We start from the raw sequence: 7676 nt of genomic DNA, 5'->3' as shown, positions 1-7676 counted from the left end.
ATTCCCTCTGCTTCTGATGCTTAGACTGTGAGTGACAATGCTTATGCTGTTAGAATGGTACCGCTTGCATACAAGGGCGAGGTAGCAGCAGGAGTGAGTAGGTGGCCAATGACTACGTTTCAACACTCCTGGGTGGTTTTTGTTAGTTTGCTGCTTCAATAATCACACTGATGTACTTGGGGAAAGGGGGTTAATTGCTGGGAATTAGTGTGTGTTGTGTGTTCACTTTTTATTCTATTCTATTGTATGTGATTTAAAAAAAAATAGTTTATGACCTTAGAATGTGTTGTATGTCACCTTGAGAACTTTGTGGTATTCAGCTAACAGAGAAATCTCTGTGACTTCTTGCGGGACAAATCCCCTGTTCTTCTGAATATCTTGATCCTTGAACCCCTGGACAAGGCTCTGGCCTCTCTGGGGCAGCAGAATTATGAGCCACCGGGTAGGCATGATAGGAACAGGACGATGAGATACCAGACACATGTGCAGGGATAACATGCTTAGAGAATAGTGGTTGAATCTTGAAGACTGAAAATGCTAGCAAATAAGACAAACAAGATTTCAACTAGACAAGGGGAAGGGATTTTCCAGGGAAAGAGACCTCAAAATATGGGGGCTGTCCCTGATACGTAAGGAGAGTTGAATTTATACCACCAGTGTAAAGCTAGGTGGGTATGGGTAGACAGATTTCATTTCTTCTGGTTTTTTTTTCTTCATACCAAAATCCAAAAGTACTTTTATTCAGAAACAACACTCACCAGTTTCAAGGGAACTTGGAGCTGATACAGACATGAGTGTCCTTCATGGCAGTGTGGGGGTGGGGGGATCCAAAACAATAGCATGTTGTGTTTGCAGCTGTGCTAAGCAGTCAGATTGAGAGAGTCAGCATGCATTCAAGGAAAAGGGAAGTTCTAGTCCAGAGGAAGTGGGATTGAGCAATTAATAACAGACCATGCAAACTGCCTTGGCATGGTTTAGGAGCCACCCACATTTTAAAAAAAACCCCAAACACCTTTCTTTTGAAGTGTGTTTCACTGATACTACCACAATGCAGTTTGAGTGGTGGATTCTCTGCAACAGAAGTACAACCTGGAAGGAAGATGTCTGTAAATAGCTCCCTTTAGGTACTGCATTGGATCACTGTCCTACTACCCATAAGCCTGCTAAATATTTCCTGGATGGAAGATTGAGGGCACTTTTCCCAGGAGGATTTTATTTATTAATTCCACAGCGCCCTCAAGTGTGCTAAGCGCTCCAGAGAGAGAGAGAGAGAGAGAGAGAACGCACAGGTATAAAGAGATATTTTCTTCAGCAGTTTTTAATGTTATGGAAGAGAAGAGGATTTTTCTTTTCTTTTTGGTGTTGCTGCTTGAATAACCTTTGGCAAGCACTCTTGCCAGCATGAGTGTGCTGAAAGCTTCCCTCTCCTAATTGCAAAAGCACTGGCACTTATAATCCATGCAAATTTAATTCCGCAACCAATTAGCATTCCTTTCTGGCTTGGACAGAGGCAATGCTTGCTGAAAACCCAAGAGATAAGAGAGAATGCATTCTTTTACAGCTAAATACAACCAAACTCACTTAAGATGCTAGAAAGAGGAAGCTGGCAGGGGCAAAGGACAGCTGGTTGTCATCAAGCCACACTTTGAAGTCGCACATGCAGGGGAATAGTGGGGGGGGGGGCAGGGGTTGTGGCTCCGGTCATGGAATTTTGAGGGGATGAGAGCCAGGCGCCCCCCCTCACAAGCACCAGCTTCCATGGGGATCCCCATCCTTCACTATTTGCTGCCAGGGGTCTCTGGGCACCAGAGCCCAGCTTAGCCACCGGGGCACTTCCTGGATGGTGAGTGAGGTAGGTAAAGGGTTAACCCAGCCCGGCCCAGCCTGGTTCTCCTCTCCACAGGCATCAGGTTAATTTGCCCGCCAAGGGGTGCGTTGGCCAGTTGGGCTTCCCCATGCAGAAGCGGGCAGGTGGAGCAGTGCAGCCCTGCTTGGCCCCGGTCAGGGCAGGGCTTGGGTTTGCCTCAGTGGGGTAGACGTCCAGAGCCCAATTCAGCAGAATGAACAGGAGAGCCACAAAACACAGTAAGGCAGGCTTGCCTCACATTGTACTAAGGGAAGCATAACCCAGCACCATCTAAAGACCCCCTCTGATCATTCAGTCAGCAAGAAAAACCTCTAGGTTTTAGCACATTGTGTTAAGAGCTTTTCAAGTTCATGCCATGAAATCACAGCCCTTAAGGGCCACACCATTAATGGATGTGCTATTCAAAAACATTTGTGCTGCTACAGTGTGGTATCCTATCCTATGGTCACTAACGGTTGGCAGGATGCAGCTGCTTCCCTGACCTCCCGTCATTGATATTGGATTGGATTGGATTGGATTGATCTTTATTACGGCCATTGGCCCGTCACACGACAGTTTCCCATACCACCATAATGTACTTGAACCTCCAAATTTAAAACCGCCAAAACTTAGGGGGAAAAAACAGACAAGAACCAAAGCAAAACAAAAACAAAAGACCAACATCATACATTACAATAAATTTGTAACATAAACATCGCCCTCTGCTCATAAATTAATAGAAGACATCAATGGTGATGTCACCTAATTACATCCTAAAACATAGATCATGGTTTAAAGGGATTATCCGAGCTGTACAAGAGTCCGTTTCTCTTCTTTAGGGATAGGACGCTGATCAAGAATCTGGCAACCATGAGTGATCTTAGGGGGTCATCATCATTTAATAGATATCTCAGTTTGGCTTCAGTCGTATCATCGGCAATTCCCTTAAGATACTGAGCAAGAAACTTGCTCCTGGCCGATAAGTGAAAAGCACAATCAAGGATTATGTGATGCAACGATTCTGGTGCCCCACAATTACAATCACATAAGAGCGATATCTGTCCATTGGAGAATCTATTTCTCAGCACGTTCGATGGGAAGGTGTTGAATCTTGCCTTTACAAAGGCATATCTATGAGCCGAAGAAGTTAAGGAATTCAAATAGTTTGGGAGCCTTAAGAGGGGTAATAAACCAAGGTTTAGAGGTGAGCAGGTACCATTGCCCAAGATCATTTTCTGCTGCAAGTCCATCTCCTCTAGTTTACAGGTTACTGTTCTTTTAGCTGGAACTATGTCCTGCTCTAGTAATTTGGATGGGGAGATTCCCATTGCCGTAATTTTCAGCTGTAAATTTTTAACCCATGGGCTCTGGAAATCATCTCTCCACATACATTGTATCAAGTACAAGTTTGGGAGAAATTGATATTGCTGAGGCTTACCAAGAGAGGAAAGGGCAAAGCAGCAGCAAGGTCAGCACAGTGCAAATGCATTGGCAGAACCAGTCCAGGGCTCCTGCCAGTATGTTTGCACTGCACTGGCCTTGCTGCCACCTTCTTGCCCCTCCTAGTAATGCTGGTGATGCCATGTTGGGTTAGCCCCACCATCATCCTGACCTGCCAACTGCTACTGCCTGTGGTTTGTTCCAGCTTCACCCCTACCTTGAATCTGGGTGGCTGTTGGCAGAGTGGTTTCTATGAGCCCCAGACCTGTCTGCTCAGTGGGATGGAGTCTATGGAACTGAAGATAAATGACATCATCTGAGTGGTCCCAGGTTCCCCACTTGTAGTTACTATGCACGCACAGTCTTTTATTTCCATGTTGTCTCCAAGCGGAATGTGATAGGAAGAGAAGAGTGGCAAGAAGTGCTCATTCGCCAGCCCCCAAAACATGTCACACTTTGTCAGAAGAAGCAGGAAAGTTGTGCAATCTGTATAACAATGGAAACAGAACAACTTCCTCTTCCATCCCAGAATCGATTTTGAAAGGAGGCAGCGTATGAGAAAAGGAAACCGAGACAAAATTCTCAAGAACTGCTCTCAAGCACTGAATGTACGATTCACCAAGGCTATTTGAAGACCAAAGAATGGGAGATCTCCTATATCTCTGAAGAAGACCAAAAGGCTTAACCCTCCCTTGGCTCTAGAGGAATCCATTACATCTCTTGCTTCAGGTAAGGAAACTTTCTTTCTAGAGACGTGGAGAATTAAATGACAAATCATTGGATTTTGGGGTGGGAAAGAAAGGGCATTTCCCATGTGTTTGGTGAACTGAACATTGTCATAGGACAGCCTCCCCAAACCTGGTTCCTTCCAGATGTTTTGGACTACAACTCCTGCAGTTGTCAGTGCCAATGGGGGAAGGCTAGGATAGCAGATCATTATACTCAGGAAAATGGAAGCTCCCTGCTTTGCTCTTTCAGGTACAGGAGACAGGGGAGGAAAAGCAGGAGAAAAACACTCTTTCCTGAGATAAAGCACAGTCTTTCTCTCTCTGAAATGGAAGCCGTGGCCTTTCATAGGAGCAACCAGCATACTTGGTCCCATTTGTTCCACCCTGAAGACTTTCCCTTGAGCTGATGATCAGAGGCACCTGCCTGGCAGTCCTTTGCCCTGGAGAAGTGCTCCTCAGTGGGCTGCTGGTGGGGTCAGGCACAATGCACACTTTTCCAACCTTCTGTTGTGCCCTAATCTGGCAGATAGGGACACGGGTGGCACTGTGGGTTAAACCACAGAGCCTAGGGCTTGCTGATCAGAAGGGTGGGGGTTCGAATCCCAGCGACAGGGTGAGCTCCTGTTGCTCAGTCCCTGCTTCTGCCAACCTAGCAGTTCGAAAGCATGTCAAAGTGCAAGTAGATAAATAGGTACTGCTCTGGCGGGAAGGTAAACAGCGTTTCCGTGCACTGCTCTGGTTCACCAGAAGTGGCTTAGTCATGCTGGCCACATGACCTGGAAGCTGTACGCCGGCTCCCTCGGCCAATGAAGCGAGATGAGAGCCGCAACCCCAGAGTTGGTCACGACTGAACCTAATGGTCAGGGGTCCCTTTACCTTTACCTTTTTAATCTGGCAGATAGGGACGCGGGTGGTGCTGTGATCTAAACCACTGAGCCTAGGGCTTGCCGACTGGAAGGTCAGCAGTTCTAATCCCCGCGACAGAGTGAGCTCCCATTGCTTGCTCCCAGCTCCTGCCAACCTAGCTGTTCGAAAGCATGTCAAAGTGCAAGTAGATAAATAGGTACCACTCTGGTGGGAAGGTAAATGGCATTTCCGTGCACTGCTCTGGTTTTGCCAGAAGCGGCTTAGTCATGTTGGCCACATGACCCAGAAAAACTGTCTGCAGAAGCGGACAAATGCCGGCTCCCTCGGCCTGTTAAGCAAGATGAGCGCCGCAACCGCAGAGTTGTTCGTGACTGGACTTACCGTAACTGTCAGGGGTCCTTTACCTTTACCTTTTTTTAATCTGGCAGATAGAAAAAGGTGTCTTTCAAAAAATATTCTTTAAACCTCCCCCCCCAAAACACCCTTGGCTATTTTGTCTACCATGAAACATACTTGAAACATCGCCTCTGGTTGAAGCTTGCTCCTGCACAATTCCATAGACATTTTTTTTTAAAAAAAGATGCATGTGCACAGGTGAAAAATACCTGCGTACATGCCCACAATGAACCTCAAGTTTCTGGAACTCACGAAGGGGTGGGGAAGTACTAACTGAAGGAGGGGGCAACAACACATAGTACAAATGCACCCCCTCAAGCACTGCCTGCTAATGTGAATGTGAAACACTGAGATTGGTTTTGGAGCCATGAAATTGAAAGCACTCATATGTGTACAATGGGGGGGGGGGAATGATACACATACACATTCCTGTGGACACAGCTATAGTCAATAGCCAGGGAATTGGTACCCTGCCCTAAAAAGAAAGGGATGGAGAAGAGACATAAAACAGCAGGGGGATGAGGCAGATGGACCAGAAGGTAGGCAGGTGGTGGTGTGTAATGTTGTGAATCCATTCATGTCATGCAGATTGCTGCAACCTTTTCCTAATAAAAGTATCATTCGCCAAATAAGGCCCATTTTACACTCCTACGGAGTGTATTAGAGAAGTGTATCTTTCCTGGTCCCTCTTTCCTTGGAACGTAACCGTGTTTTCAGGGCAATAAGCATTCATCCTGATAAGCTTGTGGGTTGTTTACATGTCTTCTCATTAGCCATTTGTTGATGCCACAGCCTTAATGCACCTTCCAAGCAGCAAGAAGTCCAGTTTTCATTTGTTGTGCTAGGATGACAGAGAACTTTAATCTACTTTAATCATGCAAACTAAAATTCCTGCATGCCTTTGACTCCCCACCCCCATGCAAAATGCCACAGGCTGGAGGCATCCAGAGTTTGGAAAGTGAAGTCAAGGATAACAAACCTCCATGAACTCAGAGTTAAACTGTAGGTCTGAGACAAGTCAAACAAGCCAATTGCTTGAGTTCTGAGAATGGTTTAACAATTGATCCCTCTCCCTCTTCCCAGGGAACACTGGGAATTGTAGTTCCATGTGGGGAAATGGTTCCCCAACAACAACTCTGAGCACCCTTAACCAGCTACAGTTCCCATGATTCTTTGGGGGAAGCTGCTAAAGTGGCGTAAGTGTGCTTTAAATGTACGGTGCAGATACAGCTAGGCAAATAAAATGTCAGCTGGAGATGTGATCATGGGTCACCCACATCATGACTAATGTGATCTTGAGTGATCACAGGATTCTTTCCTCTCATCCCCACACATAGAAGTTTCTCCATGAGATGTGGCGAGAGTGAGAGTCCTTGTTTTAGCTCCGTAGACCAGTTTCGGTCTGACCTGAAAAGAAACCGGAGCAGTTCTTTCTGGAGGTCATAACGATGAATCAGAGCAGTGGGGGCCCAAGGCGTTTCAGCACCTGAGGCAAAATGCCCTGCTGCCTCCGTGATGGGGGTGCAAACTCCATAAGCAGTTCCCCTTGCCAGGCTTCCTGATCTACCCCCCCCCCCCGGTGGCAAAGCTGGGTGGCAGAACGCCCCCACCCTTTTGCTGACCTGGCAGGAGGGGAGATATTCCGCCGAGCTTTGCCACCAGTCCCTCTGCTCCTAGAGGCAGGGGAGACCAGAGGCAAAGCTGGACAGCAAAATGCGGGTGATATCATTTGGGGCATGCCTCCTGAGGCAGCTGCCTCATCCAGCCTCATGGGTGAGCCGGCTCTGAATCAGTCTTACATTAGAATGTAAGAATAGCATTGCTGGACCAGGCCAGTGGCTCATCTAATCCAGCAAGCTGTTCATACAGTGGCCAACCAGATGGCCGTAGGGAGCCTGCAAGCAGGGCCTGCGGTTTCCAGCAACTGATATTCAGAAGCATAATGCCTCTGATAGCAGAGGAAGAACATAGCCATCATGCTTAGTAGTCCTTGATGAATGTGGTTATCCTGCCCTTTATTTGTGCTGACTTTGCTAGGCGGTTTTAAAAGTCAGCGGTGGTTTGGCACCAGGGGGTTTCAGAGTTTCTTCTGGGGAATTCTAGCATTCCTTGAAAGCTGATCATGGTTTCTTGATTGAGAAGAGCAGATGCGCTTCCCTGACAGGTAACTTTCCTACCGCTTTCAAGCTTCACCTATCATACAATTATAGCAGAGGGTTCTCCGTTTGCTCAGAGAGGGCAAAATGGATGGCAAGTGCTCTACTTGGACTGAGCTGTTTGCTTATTCCAGCAGCCCTTCTCAACCTGGTGCCCTCTAAATATTTTATAGACTGCAACTACCTTCTCTCCTGGTCATTGGCCATGCTGGCTGAGGTTGATGGTAGTTGTTGACCAAGACG

General features: G+C 46.9%; 1 protein-coding gene across 1 annotated transcript in view; it reads right to left on the bottom strand.

Moving 5' to 3' along the window:
- The window catches only part of SSTR3 (somatostatin receptor 3), a gene marked incomplete at its 5' end in the record, with an annotated part of 238607 nt that overhangs the window by 16975 nt on the left and 213956 nt on the right, over nucleotides 1-7676 (bottom strand). The window lies entirely within an intron of this gene.

Source organism: Podarcis melisellensis (genome assembly GCF_964234715.1).
Source record: "Podarcis melisellensis genome assembly, chromosome: 10".
Lineage (NCBI taxonomy): Eukaryota > Metazoa > Chordata > Lepidosauria > Squamata > Lacertidae > Podarcis > Podarcis melisellensis.
The sequence above is the reverse complement of the archived record's forward strand: the minus strand, read 5'-3'. Positions and strand labels throughout refer to the sequence as shown.